Consider the following 8,212-nt stretch of genomic DNA (forward strand, 5'->3'; position numbering starts at 1 on the left):
TATATATATATATATATATATATATATATGTATATACATACATATGGGGTGGGGGCAAACGCAAGTACTTCTACATGATAGATAACACTGGCTGAAAGAGCTGTTATATCTTCTTGAAAGCACGCCTTACTATTTTATGTTCTCTCTCTGTGCATTGAGATGGTGGATCCACAACGTTCGACGATGAGGATCAGATGTCTAATCAACTGAATTAACTGCTTCTAATCTACCGCAGAGGTGGTTTTTATTCTTTAATCATTTCGCTGCTAGAATGGCACAGTATTTAATTAGGCTGTACCATTTCATTTCCAGCAACACTTCACCTAACGAATTTCTGTCAACTCAATTTCAGTCACAAAGTTTGCGTCGACTGGAAGCTATGGTAAACGGCATTTGCCTAACATACCACATAGGGGAATCCAGCTCGAATTCTCGTGATTTTAAAGTTTTCTTTGCCTTTCTGCCATACTGTACCTACGTTGTGTGTGGAAGTATATATATGCCTATATAGATCTCTCTCTCTCTCTATCTCTCTCTCTCTCTCTCTTTGTCCGCACACACACACACACACACACACACACACACATAGTTGTGTGTATTTCCACGTGTGTTTGTATGAGTCAACGAGCAAATACTTACTGTGGCGCTTAGATCTTCTAGAAATAACAACCAAATCTTCTTCAAACCCCACCCTGTTTTTATATATGTAAGTACGAAGTATATGCGAAATTCACAACACTGCAACATGACCACATACATAGACTTTAAAGTATGAAAGATCAGAAGATATAAGAAATACGCTTTGAAGAAAATTAAGATGATAATTTTGCGTTCATATATTTTAGTCAGTAACGGAAATATATGATTAAAAGAAAGAGATAAAAGAGCGGTTGTAGGAGAATTATAACACAGCAGGTACAGTGAGATAAAACAGCTAAAAGAAATATTGATAACCGCCATATAAAAGGCTGATGTAGCGATAAAAGACAGTAGCTATAAGGACAGTGTAGCAATAAGAAAATACAACAGTTACCGAGATGATGAAGACTTGAGAGATAACAATTGAGATTCTAAGATACAAATAGATTTTTATTTTAGATCAGAAACGTGACACACAAATTGGACGAGTAGAGCATCATTACTCTGTTTGATCGGATATTGGTATTTGTAATAATACTTCATGTATTATAGACCAAGTATGCACACGGTTGTATAAATTGATGTTCACAAAAAAAACAAAAAAACACACACTTACGCACATGTATATACGTGTATATGTGAATATATTTTTGTGTATATATCATCTTTCAGTCTTAGTCAGCAGTTGTTAAGCAGTGAATGAGTATACAAAAACCATCTTCTCCTCCTCCTTACTGTTTCCAAATGTCATGGCTTATCAAATCTACTAATTTTTCGTTTTATATTTGTATTTTTCATTATTGTATTTCTATCATCACTTATTTTTTCTTATTCTTTTATCATTTAACCATAATTATTCTCCATTATCTTTCCTTTTACAATATCGTCTTTTCAATTATTCTTCCGAATGTAATCAAAAGCTTTTCTTTTATGGTACTATAATTTCTTATTTATTTGAAATAACCGATTTCTTTACCTATCTTCGTATTTTGTTTGACGAACTGAATCAAAAACATTTGAGTTACAAAATCTTTAGTTTTGGCTTCCTTGCAATTAGTTATTGTGGGCATATATAGACATATATATACACGCATCCATCGGAAGTTATCCTGAAATAGATGAACGTCTACTCAAGGAAGGGATTTGACACTCATTCATTTTATGCAAGGGAAACCTTAGTTAAACACCATGGGTAATGTACATTCTAGAATAATAGCTACATCTCTCTCAAACCATTTTACGTAATTCTTTGGCTTCCTAAACTAAGTAAAAACGGCACGGCACAATTGGAATGCATTTAAGCGTAAGTGCTCGATCAGCGTTGATCTAAAAGAACAATAGTAACAACAGAAACAGTAGTAATAATAAGAATAGCATAATAAAATATCAGCAGTTGGCTTAATAGACTTTTGTGATAATGAAGAGTGATTTATCTAATATATGAAAAAACATATGTTAGTCCATGTTATGTTAAGAAATATGATCTATGGCAAGTATCAGGTCACGTATATAGAGTCAGCATGATTGCAACATGTTTGTTATAATTTTGATAGTGGAAGTGGTGATGATGGAGCAGGTAGTAGGTTAGCACCATTCGCTTTTGTAGGCCTTCCCAGGCGAGTGAGGCTGATGTGGTTGATGTTCAGTGTAACAACTGAAGAATGATATTTGTATGAAAAATTTAGACAAACAGGTAACTGGGAGATCTGGTCTATATGTACGGATTTCTATGTGATGGCTGGGACGCCATGTCTGAGATTTATTATGATTTTTATAACCTTGTGGCACGTGATATACTATCGGCAAATTACAAAGTGCATGGACTTCAAATAAATAGAAGATCTATATTCTATTTATGTGAAACTGATGCCTCAGCAATAAATGTTTATAAAATAATAATTTAATAATCACTACCTCAAATATTAATTACTATTGACTTGCCAAATATCAAACGTTTTTCAGCAGAGGTGAAACGAGATGTTTTTATGCTTACGCTTGTCTTCAGACAATCAATACTGAAGTCAAGCGAATTAGTGTCGAAGTTAATTTGCTTCCACCGTACGATTAATTGCATGGATAATAACCTTTCTCCGATAGGCACAAGGCACAAATTTAATTTTTTTTGTGGTGGTTGTGGTGGGGTATGGTGTTAGTCGATTACATCGATCCCCCACTATTAAACTATACTTATTTTATCGATTCCAAAAATATAAAGTCGACCTCAGCGACATTTGAACTCAACACCTAAAGCCGTAAAAAATGCTGCTAAGCATTTTATTCATCTCGATAACGATTCTGCCAGCTGGTAGCTTTAATTACATTGATAATATCAATTAGTGGAAGTTGTTTTAAACCACTATATTAAATTTGTGGTACATTTATGTATGCAGAACGCACCAAAGAGGCGCTTCCTCTGTTTCTAAATATTTTGATTACTTTTTGTCTTACAATCTGAGTTGAATAAAAGTTTCTGAGAAGGTTTAATTAGAAAGAAACATGCTTGTTACTTTGAAATATTCGTTTTGAAGACCAGATTCACTCCAATCTGTGTTGACTATAATATCTAAAAAAATTCCAATTAACTGAGAGTTGACATCCAATGACAAGGCTGCAAAAGCAACGATAATTCTGGAAGAAAAAAAAGTGGAAGTTAAACCGGTATGTTAGATAATAAGGCATTAAGACAATATGACTCTCCCCAGACAACACAATGAACTTACTGCTTGATTCTGGATTTTAGAAATCAATAGAAAGATTTTTAAAATCAATAGAAAGATTTTAAAAATCAATAGAGATAGATTATGTAAGTTAATAATAATGGATAATATCTTTTATGCTTGATTCTGGATTTTAAAAATCAACAGAGAGAGATTTTGTAAGTTAGTAATAATGGATAATATCTAACAATATAAATGTTTGTTTTGCAACACATTTTACCACATATATGAAACGCGACTGTATCAATATTTAGTATGCAGAAGCCTCCCCTGAGCTGTTTTCTTTCAACCATATGGTAAATTCACATTATCCAATACTGTTCTCCTTAAACTAATCATCTTATCTATTTACTGTAAGAGACAATATGGTAGTAGATTCATATTATTCAATTGTGGCGTCACAGCATTACGAAAATATTTGCTGACACATTTAATTGACCATTTCACACAGCATCTAAGTCATTTACATTTTACTTGATCTGAATGAAATACTTATAGATTTGCAGAGTTTATCGGTTTGCTATATAATCCTACTTTAGCTAATTACAAAAGTTGGAACCTCTCCTTCATCATTAACTAAATTACTGCGGCTTTAAAGGATAATAACGACAATCTTAATTATCAAAGACGAACCAAGGTGTGTATAAATAGATAAGAACAAGATCGAAGTAACCAGCCAACAACATCGTATAAACACACACATACGCATACACATAAATGTACATACGCACATATGTGTTGTCTTGCTATTGAATTAAAGGACTATTATTAAGATAAGCAGTCGATATCCATCTGAGACACTCAACATACGATGGACATATTCATACGTAAGTACAAACATTATACATTCATATATATATATATATATATATATATATATATCGATATAGATACACATATGTGTAATGTATATAGTAGACGGCATGTTGAGCTATTTCTCTGTACATTGAAAACAGTAATGAAGAGACAATCGATTTTAGAACCTTACAACGTTTTCATATATATATATATATATATATATATATATATATATATATATATATATATATGTGTGTGTGTGTGTGTGTGTGTGTGTGTGTGTATGGGAAAGAGAATGAACCCCAACTTTGTAAATCTGTTCGTTGACTACGTTGAGGCCGAAATATTCTCAGATTTCACTGGTCGTTATATCGATGACTGTAACGGCGCGACCTCATTCGCCCACGTGCAACTAGATTCTTTGCTCGCTTTTGTCCAATCCTTCGATCCTGCCCTCGAATTCTCCTGCACTATCTCTAACTCTTCCGTCGAATTTCTCGACATTTCTATCAGAATACACTACTCCGCTCTCACAATTTCCATCCACTAGAAACACACTGACTCACACACCTATCTTATCTTCTCGTCCTCGCACCCTATCCACACCAAGTTCTCCATCCTCTACTCCCAATTCCTCCATCTGCACAGGCTCTGCAGTGACAACCATGACTTTGAAACTCAGTGTCAACTCATGGCTCGCCACTTCATTCTACGCTGATATCCCCTCACCACTATCCACACTGCCCGTACCTGTGCTCTTTCTCCTCGCAACTGCCCCGCGTTTCCCGTCTCCCGTCTCCCCTCACGTGCCACCCTTCAACCCTGCTCTTCCAACGCACCATTCACCGTACCACTCCATTCGCACATCTTCCCTAATCTACCCCTTCCCTCCTTCAAATGATCCCATAACATGCATGGCCTCCTGGTTCACAGTTTCTTCCCTAACCCTACCTCCCAGCTTGGCTTGTTCGCCTGCTCCCGCCCACGCTGTCGGTTCGCGGAGCACCTCCGAGACATCAGACTCGGCAATGACACTGTCTCGCGCCATTTCCGGTCCACCTGTCATTCGCTACAGCGTCTGTCTGTGTTCAGACCGTCTTTGCACAGGGGCCATCATGATTCCCGCTTCGCTATGAACAGAAATTTATCTTCTCACTTCGCTCCTTTGCACCACATGGGTTAAACTCACCTCCTCTCTTCATCTGACACCAACCTCACCTCCTCGCTTCATTTGATACCAACCCCATACCACTCCACACACACCAGCACTGATTACTTCCCAGCACCCACACTACACAACCCCACACAATCTTCGCCACACATACTGTTATATGAGCAACCACACACTCTTTAACTCAGTACACACACCACACACCACCACCACACACCAATACCCACACAAGCACATAAAACCTGAACAGAGACAATATATACTCCCACACCCACTCAAGTACATAATACCTGAACACAGGTTATATATATATATACACACGCAACTGGCATTAACACACGCAACGTACATAGACAAATTAAAAAAAATATATCTTTTTCGTTTTTCATTTGATTTCAGCATGTAATGAGGTAAAATTAATGATTCGTTATTGAAAAAAATTTATTTACCATCGAAACAAAAATAGCTAGTTCTTTTTGAAAAGATTTTGTGCTCTTCCAATAGAAAATAACCGGAGCATTTAATACAATATGGATTTACTTGTTTGCACTCATTGTTTTTCTCATTTCACCGGAACAGTATAAATATCTTTTACGAACTGTTTTGTTCGATTTGTCCCATTCGCTGCATCTTTTCAAGTTATGGTGGGTACAAGTGCTTGCAGCTCTTGATGTTTTTGTTGGGTGATTGTCCACATCGCAGAATGATTCAAGAACAAATTTTCTAAACTCAGCAATCTGCTCTTTCTGTTGATTGTTCTTTCGAAGTATCACAAAAGAATTTACTACGGCTGTGTTGAGCAGGTTTCAAAAGCAATCTTGTGATATCATCTGATGCTTTTGCTAAGAGGTGTGAAGTAGCTCGCGATTTGATCAGAGATATCTATTTCCTGTTTCATCGCATTGTAACGAGAATTATTAATGCCTTCTTTACTTTCTCATCATTCACACTTCGCCCTGTTTCCACGAAGGTCGTGTTTCGGAGATAAAATTAGCACATCACGAATCTCCTTCCACTTTACTACTACAATTCCGTCATTTTGTTGTATGCCAATCATTTGTCCTTTTTGGAGCCGTTTAGAATACTTGGTATTGCTAACGTGTATTTAGGTTTGCTAATTTAGGTTATGCTAACTTGCAAATTATAGACAATTAATAATCTGAAAAGAAAGAGACAAGAATTAGTATGCATGTACTCTTTTATTCTCTCTTTTACTCTTTTACTTGTTTCAGTCATTTGACTGTGGCCATGCTGGAGCACCGCCTTTAGTCGAGCAAATCGACCCCAGGACGTGTTCTTTGAGGGCAAATTACTCTTTTGCCGAACCGCTAAGTTACGGAGACGTAAACACATCAGCATCGGTTGTCAAGCGATGTAGGGGGGGGGACGCAAACACAGACACAAAAACATAGACACACACATACATATATATATATAGATATATATAAACGACGGGCTTCTTTCAATTTCCGTCTACCAAATCCACTCACAAAGCTTAGGTCGGCATCTATAAAATTTTCACACGACCTACCTGTGGGTCGTGTGGTATCTAGGATGTGATACGAAATAGGGTACCACATGACCATCCAGTGGGACGTGAGTATCTAACACTACCTATGTGATCCCGGTGTCACATATGGTAAAGTGTAATAATTTTACGCCGCTCATGTCAAAGGTAATTAAGATATCGTATTGCGACACTGAGATAAAACGTAAAAGGAGGCTCGATGCCAACGTTTTAAGTTACGGGGACGTAAACAAACCAGACCTGGTTATCAAGCGGTTGTGTTCGTAGAAATAGATAAAAAGGGGACACATACATTCATGCATACATACATACATACATACATACATACATACATACATTGCTGATCTCAAGAACTTCTATGCTTCGGAAAAACGTGAAGTAATTCGTTTTCGGAAGAGTGGATCTCAAAGCAATAAAGCTATAAATGATATTGTATGAATATTGGGTTAAAAAGAAACCTATAAGATGGAATAAGTAGAGGTTGCCCAATGAACCTGCACGCTCAAGCACACACGCAAACAATTTTGTATGAGAAATTTACTCACACACAAAATATTCAAACATACATATACGAGAACTAGGACACATTCACACAAGTAAACACACAGAGAAACTTTATTATGTAGAAACACACAGACAGACAAACAGGCAGACAGACAGACACACGCACACAAACAACCCTCACACAAACAAACACACGTACACAAACACACATACACACAAACAAGCGAACACGCACACAAACACACAGAAACAAACACACACACACGCACGCACGCACACAAACATACGTACCCACACACATACGTACACATACAAGAACTAGCATACTGTCAAACACATGCAAATATGCAGCAAAAATTTCTTACACACAACAAACATTCACACACACAGTTGTACACACACACTCATGCAGAAAGATTAGAACACATACTCGCACACACACAAGCACACACAAACGTTTTTACCCGCACACACACACATCCACGCACATACACACGCACAAACAAAGAGGCACATACACATGGACGCGCATGCACACAAGAACACATTACATTCTTTGTAACTGCATTGTCATACAGAAGAAACCTCTTGTCCAGGATGAAGAAAATTTTACAAATTGCTAAGATCCGACAATACTAAAGTGTGAAATGCAGTTTCAGGAAATATGGAAGAGCGAAAAGAGAAAAACAAATAAATTTAACAAAAGTGAAATAATGATAAATATTAGATTGGATTTCCATGTGCAAAAAGTAATATAGGAATCAAAAACAAAAATAATGGAAACACAAATATGAAAAAAAAAAAATAGAAAAATGAAAAACACCAAGAAAAAATAGAAAATGTAACAAGAATCCT

The sequence above is a fragment of the Octopus bimaculoides genome, chromosome 6, assembly GCF_001194135.2.
Source record: "Octopus bimaculoides isolate UCB-OBI-ISO-001 chromosome 6, ASM119413v2, whole genome shotgun sequence".
Classification (NCBI taxonomy): Eukaryota; Metazoa; Mollusca; class Cephalopoda; order Octopoda; family Octopodidae; genus Octopus; species Octopus bimaculoides.